Source organism: Mytilus californianus, unplaced genomic scaffold (assembly GCF_021869535.1).
Source record: "Mytilus californianus isolate M0D057914Y unplaced genomic scaffold, xbMytCali1.0.p SCAF_13, whole genome shotgun sequence".
Taxonomy (NCBI): domain Eukaryota; kingdom Metazoa; phylum Mollusca; class Bivalvia; order Mytilida; family Mytilidae; genus Mytilus; species Mytilus californianus.
This window is the reverse complement of record NW_026262615.1, coordinates 15,697,951-15,711,110: the sequence shown is the minus strand read 5'-3', so window position 1 is coordinate 15,711,110 and position 13,160 is coordinate 15,697,951.

Genomic DNA, 13,160 nt, shown 5'->3' with positions numbered 1-13,160 from the left:
TTTTAATATTGGTGGAAATGTTAAGGCACTTTTTACAACTGTTATAAGTAGGCGTGAATAAGTTCTCGCCTAGTAACACAATGATTTCGATTACGACGTTAATGTTTATTTAATGAACGATTTTCATAGCTAACATAATATTCTGTTCACAGTAATCAGGTTCTTTCATTTTTCCATCTCTAAGGCAATATATTGGAAGGTTTTTGCAACATTGGAAATATGGAATAAACGCGTGATTTTACAAACATGATTTAAGAAAACTTCTACCGATATTGGTATTGCCATTGAAATTGAAACTTTATTACCGGCAAAATAATTGTAAGAATATTACACTGTCGTGTTGATAACCAGCAGTAGGAATTCTCTCAAAGAATTTTTTACAATGGATTAAAATCAAGTACAATCTTAATAGGACCACCATAACTTATATTAGGAAGCATTAGCTGAACTTCTAATATTTATCAAGTACTCAGCGACCCCACTATTGTAATGACATAACCTTTGCAACAGCCAGTTGTTTACATGCATTTTACCGCTAACGACTCGGGTACTCTGCGCACACATTAAGGTTCTTATCAATTTTTTCAGCTGTTTTTCTTTCTCCATAATCATGGCCTTTTTGGTCTAATATGTTAAGCAATTCACAATTACACGATCGGCAACTACTTCAGGTTTATTATTGTTTACAAAAATTGCTCGGAATACTATTATACCAAATATTGTAGAATATGAAATGTTGAACAAGATTCAATTCAACTCACGAAAATATGATTCTGATAAATTAGAAATGTGAACACTTTTCATGCCCTTGACTTAGATTTTTGTCTTTACGTACGTTTGACAGAATAACATTATTAATCAGATATATTAAATGAAAAATAATCATTTATTTCATTATTTATTATTTTTCAAAATCTATTACGTTTGAAAATAAAATAAATGTGCAACTTTACAAATTTAGTATCTAAAATTCGCTTTGTAAAAACTGTAAATACATGAATGCAAACTTATAATTGTATACAAACGCTCCCATTGATTTGTCAAATGAAATATGCCTGATAAAGGATATTTTTCAAAAAAAGGAGAAGATATTTATTGACATATTTTCTCTGAAATTTTCCTTTATCGACCGAACCTAATCTTTACAGATTTGATAATAAAAGGACATAATTGTTTGGCTTCGATCAAAGTTATTGTCACTTCATATGACCATCATATAATTACATTTAAAAAGTTTAATCCCACAAGTGGGTCAGATCACTTGAGATCATTTCCGATGTGTTTGGGGTTTGTGTAGCTACGTCTTTAATTTTTCTATATTGCGTCTTGTGTACTGGTTTTTTTTTGGCTATTCGTTATTTGCCACGGCGTTGTCAGTTTGCTTTTGATATGAGTTTCAATATTCCTTGAATATTTGAATCCTTATATCTTCGAAGAGTTTACTAAGTATCTTTTGCCTCTGCACAAAAGGGACGCAAATCATAAAGCCTAATCGTCACAAAATTCGATGCCGTTCTAATATCGTCCAAAGAATTTTTCACTGAAAAGTTTATATGTTTTTATTTTGTTTTACTATCATATTTCAGAATTTGTTTTATAACTTTAGGTTCCTTACCTTATACGTTTCAAACATTAGTTTTGCGTTGGGATCTAGGCTTTTATTGTCAATCACAAAATCACCAAATGCAGTATATTGGCGGAATTTGGACTGTCCTGTCAATGTTCGAATTTTGTTTCAGATAGATTTCTTTATTGCTTATGTTTTTTTTACTCCATGAACCCATTGCTGTTCTACTATTTCAATTTTAAACTGTGTAAAACTTTGCCCATCAGAAAACACGTAGCATGCTCTACAATCGTTTATAGTAAATATTTGCTTATCCATAAGACAGTCTGCCAGGTATACAACTTTAAGTTATCAACCATTTAGTAAACCTCTCTTTCAACCCAACCTAAAAACTTAACACTTTAAATAGATAATATGCAGCAAATGCAATAACTTTACCAATGTTTTAAATTGACAATATCTACAAATCTCATTATTTGGTACAACACCTTGTATCACTTGTTGCCACCAGTCTGTATATTTTAAAGCACAAAGTTTACACGTATTACACGAATTGACAAAAAGTAAAAATAGGCTATGTCATTTCGGCTTGTTTTGCAATGAATTGTGTAATCTTGTCGTATTGCGACAAAAGACATGGGTCTATGCTCTTCAACTTTGTACTTGTTTTGGCTTTCGTACTTTTTTTATCTGAGCGTCACTGGTTAGTCTTGTGTGGACGAAACGCGCGTCTTGCGCATTTATTTTTAAATCTGGTACCTTTTGTTAGCTATTATTTGTATGTTTCTCTGTCCTATATGTTCTCCCATTTATTTGTATTGTAGTCCTGTCATGTAATGTTGTCATTTTAATGTTATAATTAACATTGCCATAAAAGCGGGAGATTTGGCTAGCCATAAAACCAGGTTCAACCCACCATTTTTTTTCTTAAAATGTCCTGTACCAAGTCAGGAGAATGGCCATTGTTATATTATAGTTCGTTTTTGTGTGTGTTACATTTTAATGTTGTGTTTCTGTTGTGTCGTAGTTCTCCTCTTATATTTGATGTGTTTCCCTCAGTTTTAGTTTGTAACCCGGATTTGTATTTTTGTCAATTGATTTATGAATTTCGAACAGCGGTATACTACTGTTGCCTTTATCTATGGTACATCCATCTTTAAAAACCCAAATGTTTCAATACATCTGTTCTTTCTCCTTTACAAATATGTTGTTCTCCACGCAGATAGAGCCCCAATAATCATCGTGTATAGTTGTAAATCATATTACGTAAATAATGCTTGATTAGTGAATTAGGTCATGTAGGTATTGACTATTAATTTAACATATAGCCCCACGACAATTACCAGGGATGACATCCTGAATAATCATAGGTCTGTTCTATGTTCCTTTGAAATTTCAACCAAAGATGATGAACTATATACCGTATAGCGGGTTATTTTCGCGGAATGTTTATTTTCGCTTATTTTGGCGGGTCGGGGGAAATCGCAAAAATAAATTCTGCGAACATTTATGCATATGTTCGATACTTTCTAATAGCTAATGAGTTTTGTGCACTATCTATTCTTTCCCGTTCGACGGATCAATAACGGTTAATGTTAATTTAAACAACATAAATGCCAAAGGCCATTGTTCATTAGCTGTCAGGTGTTAATTAGTTTATTGGTTACATAATAAAATAAATAATAATATAAGAGTGCAAGGTACGCTGTCAGGTATGTTATCCTTATCAATTAGTGTCAAATTGCAAATCACTCATGGTAATTTTATAATCTAATTAGTATATCAAACGTCCGGTAAATTTCGTAACTATCAACCGTAACATTAACAAGAAGTTTGTACACCTGTGACAAATAACTATGTACCGGTATTCTATTGATTAACTGTATCAAAATATAATCAGTAAATAAGACGTCATGCAGGTAAAACAATCATTTAACTATACCAATAGACCCTTGTTTGTCAATTTTTACAACTTTTTAACTGCACCATTTCAGTATCCGCCAAAATATATAAATGCGATTAAAGAATCCGCCAAAATAAAAACCGCCAAAATTTTTCGTATACTTTGTTACCCCTAAATCGCGAAATTTTACACCCGCGAAAATAACCTTCTATACGGTATTTCTTTACTCTATTAGATATCTTAACTACACAATTGTCCTCACAAACAATGTTATATTGCTGGGTCTTCTAAGTGCTCCACGAAACATCTTTCTAAAAAGTAAAACAACAAGAATAATGAACTCCAAGGAAATTCAAAACAGGAAGTTCATTAAAAAATGGAAAATTCAAAAGCTCAAAACACATCAAACGAAAACAACTGTCATATTCCTGACATGGTACAGGCATTACCTTATGTAGAAAATTGTTAATTAGCTAACAAAACCCTCACATAACGTTGTCTAAAAATCTTAATCAAACAACTATGTCAACATAGAAAAAACAAAATGGCATGTAGACACACAAGAGACAAAGCACATACGCAAAAATGAAAGACTAAAATACAAAAAAAATTACCATAGGACGATAACATAATAGCGTATAAATACCGAGTCACGACAAACGGAATATGGAATATCTGTTTCACAGATGACGACGGATAACTTACAATTTTCCCCGAATTTGACCTACAAAAAAGGACGTTTTTTTATTTTTTTTATTTACTTGAGTAACCCGACGGCTGCCGCATGCGGAAGAGGATCTGCTGATCCCTCCGGAGCAACTGAGATCACCCCAAGTTTGTCAGCAAAAATGAAAGACAAGAATACAAAAAATGACCATATCACGATAACACAATGGTAGGATGTATAAATATCGAGTCACGCTAAAAGGAATGTAGAATATCTGTTTCTAAGATGACGACGGTTATTTTCCAATTGTCGTAACTACAATCCCGTCCCTTTTTTTCCGAAAGTGACATATCGAAACAGACTTTTACTCGGTTAGGATTTACTTGAGGACATTGACGGTTGCCACATGTGGATCAGGATATGCTTACCCTTCCGGAGCACCGGCGATCACCCCCAGTTTTGGTGGGTTTCGTTATGCTCAGTCTTTAGTTTTCTATGTTGTGTTTTGTGTAGTATTATTTGTCATTTGGTCTTTTTCTTTTTTACCCATGGCGTTGTCTGTTTATTTTCGACATATGAGTTTGAATGTCCCTCTGGTATCTTTTGCCCCTCTTTTCTTAGTTAATTGACAGGTTGAACTAAATTTTTCTCTAAAAAAATAAATAAAGTTTTGAGGCAATCACAATTTCTTTTTTAAAAGAAATACGAATTCTCGAACCTTTAACAGAAATAAGACTTTTGCGAAATCATTGGAACCTTACAAAAGTCATCGACACACGGAGGATAGTATAATAAGCCGATATATATGTACTATATTGCAGCAAATGATAATGTCAGTATCAGCAAAAACAGTCTAATATAATACGTCATCCATTCACATTTTATTTATAGCCTTAAACTTTATAAATTCAGTAAAACACGTGAATGATCTTCTCTCAAAGTTAAGTTAAACAAACATTTATCTTTAAGTTGTTATTGTGAAGCACTGTTCGTTACTAACATGTTTACGAATAAATAATTTTTGGTTCATTAGTCAGATACGAATTATTTTCATCAACTAATTTACTTCATATAAAAGTGCACCGTAGACTATAAAAGATACCAACTATGAAGTTTTTGGGATATGAACTTCATTTTAAAAGGCAGTGCATGTTGTTTGAAATACATACCTAATGCTTATTCTATTAGAAATAGTGTTATGTTTCTGTGCTAGTTCTATTTGTTCTGTTACGTATGCTAAAATTATGTATCTAATAGACTTTTGCTCGACGGTTATTCTTTGTATATTTATTTTAGTTTTTCCCTTTGGTTTTATAATATGTAGGCATTTTTTTTTATATAAGAGATCGTACGTTATCTTCTTTCAAGGTTAAGTTAAACATACTTTTATCATTAAGTTGTTATTGTGAAGCACTGTTCGTTACTAACATGTTTACGAATAATTGAAGGTTTTTTTCATTTGTCAGATATGCATTATTTCGAATCAACTAATTTACACAATATAAAAGTACAACGTAGACTGTAAAAGAACCAACTATGAAGTTTTGAGTAAACGAAATTCATTTTAAAAAGTAGTTCATGTTGTTTGGAATACATAATGCCTTTTATTTTGGAAATAGTGTTATGTGTCTGTGCTAGTTCTATCTATTGTGGTACGTATGCTAAATTTGTTTATCTATAAGACTTATGCATGGCAGTTGTTCATTTGTTTAATATATTGTTTATCCCCATTGTATTAAAATTTTGTCGGCATTCTTTTTGAATATCTTTATAAGTGTTCATACGTTTTGCATTTACTATAGGTTAACGGAAGAAATATATTTCAACAGACGATTTGAATACAATTTACACGCTAGATTCGTTGATCTAGAAGAAGTAGTTGCTCATAAAAAAAATCATGTTGTTTCACGTCCATGTACAGGAACCCTACAGTAATGTTGTTTATGTATGCATATATATATATACTTAAAATTAAATTCTTTTATATATACTGTACATGGTTAAAAGGTGGGGATATGAACATGCTATTAATGTCCCCCGTGATGAGCAAGAAATGTTTTAAAAAGGCATAATGATTTTAGATTAGATATTTTGGGGATGGCATATGCTACCATTTTTAGAATAAATAGCAACATTATTATATGAGCGGGCGGGGAATGACACCCAGGGGCAAATCTTCAGCTGCACCGAAAATGTATCGCCAGAACTGTTGCCTATAATTGCTTACTACAACTTTATTTTAACTCAGGTGGATGGTTTCTCATTGGCAATCATCCCACATCTCCTCATTTTTATATTGCCATGGCACGGAAAATATATATGGTTTTAGGGTGATATATATTAAAAATAAATGTTAAACTCTTTTTTTACCTTAAATTCTTATTTGACCTTAAAGTTAAAAATCGAGGTCATCATCCATTTTACGGACATATCATATTAAGGTGCTTCACTGGTGTCAACGGAGAAACGAGGTGTGTTCTGGTAACAAAAAACTAAAGAATGAAGTATTTTTTCATTGAGATCAATGTCAAGGTCACTTAACGGTCACGATGTTATGCGATACACGGTCTAATTGAAATACATCTTCGTGCCAAATATCGTAAGCCAGTGGAGTGGCTGTCTCATTGACATATAAACACATTTCCTTTCAATTATATTCAATGATTAGTAAGGTATCATACTTTGATTTTTGCTTAACATCACGGTGCAAAGATATTAGTATCAGTCGATGTATTAGCGATCTTGAAATTATCACTTAAAAACAATTAGTTCTGATTGGTTGTATATTGGTGTGGATAAGATTCGTGTTGCTTCCATTTGTTATCAAACTGGGAATACGACAGGAATTGGAGAAGAAATTATATACGGATGGTCTGACAGTACGGGTACTCGAGACGCGATCGATGAATTCGTTTTTATAGGGTCACATATTGTTTAATCAGAGTTAATAGTCAATATTGGTACTTTTGTTTTATGTGTATTGTTTTAGCTTCAATATGTATACATGTAACACGATCAGTTTTATTTTATTTATTTTCTATGTATTATGTGTGTGGGGTTATTATACCCTCAGTCATTATATAAATTATACGGATATGGTTTGATGTTAAAAGTAGTTTGTTAAACTTATTATACATGTTATACTATTTATGGTAAACAAAAAAAGTATGAATCTAAAACGACACATTTAAATACCGTACAATACAAAAAACATCACACAAGTCTATACTTTTAACATTGTACATGTATATGCTTGAATCATGGTTTAATCAAAGCATCCATTTGTTTCTCTCTCGCTGTATAATTTTGATGATGATGACGACGAACGTATCAGTTAACTTATACTTGACAGAATTAATTCATTTTACTAGTAAAAATCCAAATATTCAGTCAGAATAAAAGGTGTCGAATAAAAACGACAAAAGACCCATACCATATATTTGTTATGTTTTAGTTCTTATAATATAAGGTTATGCTTATAAGCTATTGACAGGAGTAATAATCTTTGAAACTATTAACCGGTAAAAGGTATGATGAATGAAATAGCACTAATAATACATTCTTTTTTATATAGACAAAACATACTGAGTTATATTAATATATAAATGTTAACTTTCTGACATTTAAACTCTCTCGTGTTTCAACATCGTTCGAATTTTGACGTCAAGGGTGATAAAAATTGAAGAGAAAATTGGTCGAACGCTTTACCCTATAATATCAACTATCAAAATAGTTAACCGTGTCGTATTTAATGTAACAGAAAAGAAGTAATAAATAAAATTGGAAATCACAATTCACTCCCTTCATCCCGGAAAACTCAATCTTTAAAAAGTATCAATTGAAATGATTGATCATAAAAAGTAAATTAATCAAAATACCGAACTCAAAGGAAAATTCAAAACGGAAAGTCCTTTAACAAATGGCAAAATCAAAACCTCAAATACATCAAACAAATAGAAAAACAACTGTCATATTTCTGACTTGGTACAGGCATACCCTTATGTTGAAAGTAGTTGATTAAACCTGGTTTTATAGCTAGCTAACCCTCTCACTTGTATGACAGTTGTATAAAATTCCGATATATTGACAACAATGTGTGAACAAAACAAACAGACATCATAGATAAAATGTCAAAAATTGGTGTACAGCAGTCAACATTGTATTGTAACTATATTAAAGTGGCCTCGTCCTGTATATGAATGAAATATTGCTACTGGAAGATATTTAAGAAGAACTCGCTGATATGAAGACGGGATAGTTGTTAACGGTATTAATGATTGAAATTTTTTTTTGTAGAAAATCATGTTAAAACGAAAAATGAAATAAAAGTACTAAACAACACTGACGGATTGAATGTAACAAGTCAAAAGTCAATAAATTTTAAGATCAAAGCCTGCAGTGAAGTTAGCATTGGTTTACGTTATGAAATAAACAACGAACCATCCATTTACACAGTAATGTTTGGAACAGAATTCTCCCAAATACGATCAAGATCTCTCACTAAGGCCAATGTTTCCTGGTCAGGATTAAATTGTAACTGTTACGTTAGTTTATGGATTTCATGGTCTAATCCAACCATCAAGGCGGGAACTGGTACCTATATTGGAGACCACATATTCATTGAGTACAGTGGTTTATATGTAAATGGAATAAATTTTATTGAAGTAGCTTCCACTAATCAAGCCTATTGGATGTTTAATTTTCCCGCAAATTCAACAAATGGTAAATATAAATATTATATGAGTAAAAATCATTGAATCAATATTTATTAAATATTCTTATGTATGGTGAATGTTAAATCGTTAGACCTAATTATGGTCAAAAAATTATAACTGGCATGTTGTAATCAAATACGAGAAAGAATAGTTTAGCAATAGGGAAAATCAAGTCACGATATTTATTACAGACGTTTGAAATGAATATAATAAGACGACAGTTTAATAAGTGGAGTAAGGTCTGCAAAATAATTCGGAGCACATGAGTTAAAACTGATCTTTGGTGGAGTGACTGTTGCCCAATTGTCTTTTTTCATAAAGTTTTTTGTGGCCGTTTTACTTTTTGAAGTGTTTCTGTTGTTTTCTAATTTGTCCCAATGGTATCGTCTTACTTTTTGTATTCCTTAAGTATCTATAATAAGCACATGTAGTTATGATCATCACATATAACTTCAAGGTATATTTTAGTTTGTGTATATCAAAATCAGATAATGTAAGAAATTTGTGTTGATTCAATGTAATTCCTTCTATGATGGGTTATTTACATTACATTAGCGTTACCTTTATCTATAAAAATTAAACACGTATTCAGCTGATAAAAGAAGACTGTGACCATGATGAGTTAATGTTTGGAACAGATTTTAAGAAAAAATTATATTGTACAGAAATAAGAAACGTATAATTTCTATTGACACCACTATCAAGCATAGACAAAATTGCAATGATGTAAACAATTTTATGCAACTGATTTTTAGTGTTGTCTTATACAAGTAGGTTGTTACACGCTCTCCTAGGTTCTAGAAAGGTTCAGCGCCCACAACCACATGAAAAACCGCTACATTCTGCAATTTCAAGTGCCTGTCAAATGTCAAAAGCTTAAAGATTAGTGGTTACAATTGTCGGCTGTCTGTCATATTCATGTTTCGTCTCTGGCTTAGTTCAATTCATGTCCTTTGTTTTCCCTTTTTAATTGCGTTAATTCTTTGTCTCTGCTGGATAGTTTTGTCATTTGTCATCATAAAAATATCCTTATTTGTAAAGAGCTGTTTACATGTATTTCTGTCTAGATTTGTTCAATGATTGTTCTTGCTTTACGCCCAGTGCCAAATATTTGCTGTCGAGATGATATATATAATTAACCAAAGAATATGGACATTTTCAATAATTTCAATTTGAAAGCCGTGTATCCTTCATCTGGTGCCTACATGGATTTACATATTAACACGTTTGTGAACGATAAAACTAGGACAGTCAATTTGACCTTAGGGATTACAGCCTTAGTTGAAATTATAAATGAAAAATGTGGTAATAATGTATCACTTAAACGATATTACATTACTATCTCCTTTGAAAAAAAAATGTACAGAATGTATCGTTTTATAGCATGCACAGCGGCGATTCCCAGATCAAATGACACAGCAGTGGATACAACCTTCACAACATCAATAACGGCTACATATAATATGATTCAAACTGATCTTTCATCAACAAAACCTCAATGTACTTGTTCATGTGATAGTAGACACTACACCCCGATAACAGACGATGAACTTCTCCGAAAGATTGAGCAGTTAAGATCAGATCTGGTTGTGGATACAAAGAAAACAAACAGATACAAACGCTTGCTCATGTCAGAAGCAGATGACAGGACTTCTTCAAAATGTATAGGATCATTAAGTGTTGTTGTCCTAGTGATTGTTTTTTGCATTATTGTTTTGATTGACTTTCGGCATTATGCTCCTTACATATTCCCCCAAAAGTACTAAGTATTTCAAGATAATGATTATAATTTGTTCAAATCAGAAAGGTCCTTCGATAAATATTCTTAATTTTAACATTTTGTATATCCATAGAGGGTCAATTATGTGTAGTCAATACCAATGTACACTTTTTGACTTTAGAAAAAAAAATCAGAAGAGGGGAGCACTTTGTATTTTGTTATATTTTGTTAGCAGTGTATTTTTTTTTCTAAATAGGTCATTATGCTCGATCAATTTTAGAGCTGTTTTCTTATAAATATATTCAATCAATCATGATTACATAAAAGAGTGACGAAATATACCAGAGCGACAGTCAAACTCATAGATCCAACACAAACTGACAACGCCATGGCCAAAAATAAAAAGACAAACAGACAAATAATAGTACAGATGACACAACATAGAAAACTAAAGACTAAGCAACACGAACCCCACCAAAAACTGGGGGTGATCTCAGGTGCTCCGTAAGGATGAGCAGATCATGCTCCACATGTGGCACCCGTCGTGTTGCTTATGTTATTACAAATCCGGTAAATAGTCTAATTCGGTAAGTCACATTCGTGAAAAGGGAAGGGTATTGTAGTTACGACATAAGGAACATATCCAATATCATCTGTGAAACGGTTATTCCATAACGGTCAACCAACTCGTGATGGCGTCCGTAAAATTTACGAAGGGATGACTTCAACTTCACCATTTGGAACTCTTGGATTAATAGCTTTCTTGTGAGCAGCAATCCTCTCTCAAGGAAATCATGATAGGAAACACAAGCCCGGGAATATCGTATCAATTGGAAGATATATACTCCGTATGCAGGCGCTGCTGGAATGTTGCTACATAGATATGGAAAGTTCACAACTGGGAAGCTGGAATAATAACTTTTGTCGTAAAGTTTGTTTTCAACCGACCCTCATTGTCAATTTGTAGATGTAAGTCAAGATATGGGGCAGACTTAACTGTATCTGTCGTATCCTTTGTCCCTAGTTCGATGGGATTGATTCGTTTAACATAGTCACCAAATGTTGTATTATTTAGTGAGAGAACATCATCTATATAGCGGAACGTAAAGTTAAAGGATATTGCTAACTTCTTATCTTTTTTCCTAAGAAGTTCCTGTATGAAGTCAGCCTCATAATAATAAAGAAACAAGTCGACAAGAAGAGGGGCACAATTGGTTACCATTGGAATTCCGACAGTCTTTCGAAAAACACGTCCTCCAAACGTAACAAATATGTTGTCAATCAAGAAATCAAGCATCTTGATAATGTCATTTTCAGAGAATTTTTTGTTTGAATCAGAGTGATTCTTTACAAAGTAGGATTTATCCCTCCCCAAGACAAGATACTTGTATCTACGTTCGCCATTCTTTTTAATGAAACAAAGTAATACAAACTCTTTCAATTTGTCTTTTAGTTTGGAATGGGGAATATTTGTGTAAAGTGTAGAAAAGTCGAATGTTTTAATACTATTGCTAGATGAGAGAGTCTTAGATTGTATGTACTCTAAAAGATCTTTGGAATTTTTTAGTATCCACATCTGATTCACGCCACCTCTAGAATAGGCAGTTTCACAATAACTTTGGAGCCCGGCTTTGATTGCTGATAAAATAGATGTTAATAATTTAGAAAGAGGTTTCGTGGAGCACTTGGAAGACCCAGCAATATACCATTGTTTGTAAGGACACTTATGTAGTTTAGGTATCCAATACAGTGATGGAAGATCCAGTTTTCCATCTTTGGTTGAAATTCCAAAGGAACATAGAACAGACCTATGATTATCCAGGATTTCCTCTTTGGTTAGTGTCGTGAGGGTATTTGATGAGTTTCCAAGTGAATTGTCAATACCTAATTCATTTATCAAGCAGTTTATGTAATGAGATTTACACACAAAAACGATGTTGTTTGGGGCTTTATCTGCGGGGACAACAACATATTTGTCATGGAGGTAGGACAAGTGTTTTGCAACATTTGGGTCTTTAAAAATTGATGTAGCGTGGGTATTGATATGCCAATTTAGTTTCTTAATTCGGATTTGTATCAACGACCTCACAGCCTTAATCCATTCGGAAAGAGTATCTACGTCTTCTTTCTCGCATTTAGCCCATTGCCTGGCATAATCCCCGACTGAATCCATTAGTATTTTGAAGTTGTATTTCCAATTGTCGGATTTAGGCTCACGATATTTCGGACCTTTGGATAACAAATTTCGCAGGGAAGTGTTATTGAAAATGTTGAGGTCTTCGGTAATAACGTGGCCAGACGGATTATATGTGAATTGGGAACTAGCACAGGTGCAATCAGGAGGTTTAGACTTGAAGTCGTCAATGTTGAGAATAACAAAAACAAAAAAGACACCACTGTATAACATGTGTGTTTCATAAGAATCAGTAGTTGTGATTGACTGACAAAAATTGCGAGGCACTTCAATATCATATCTTATTTCGGTATAAAATACAATAGATATGACTGTACGTTTTATTCGTGACAAATTTAAAACAATGCACTGAAAAAAACGAAAAGCTTGAAATAACTCTTACATTTATGAATGC